Here is a 269-nt window from a genome sequence, read left to right on the forward strand (position 1 = left end):
TCTCTCTCACACACACAATTAAACACACACACACACACACACACACACACACACACACACACACACACACACACGCACACACACACACACACACACACACACACACACCTTTCCTGTTTCAGATCATCAGGATGAAGATGTTTCGGAGACTCTCTGTGTTTCTGTCATTTCAACACTAATCACACACAGAGACAAATATACTGTTGTTAGTGTGAAATAATATGTAATATTTACACTCTTGAGTCATATTTCTCAGGCCGTATTTTCAG

Source organism: Sinocyclocheilus grahami, unplaced genomic scaffold (assembly GCF_001515645.1).
Source record: "Sinocyclocheilus grahami isolate Dianchi unplaced genomic scaffold, SAMN03320097.WGS_v1.1 scaffold803.1, whole genome shotgun sequence".
NCBI lineage: Eukaryota > Metazoa > Chordata > Actinopteri > Cypriniformes > Cyprinidae > Sinocyclocheilus > Sinocyclocheilus grahami.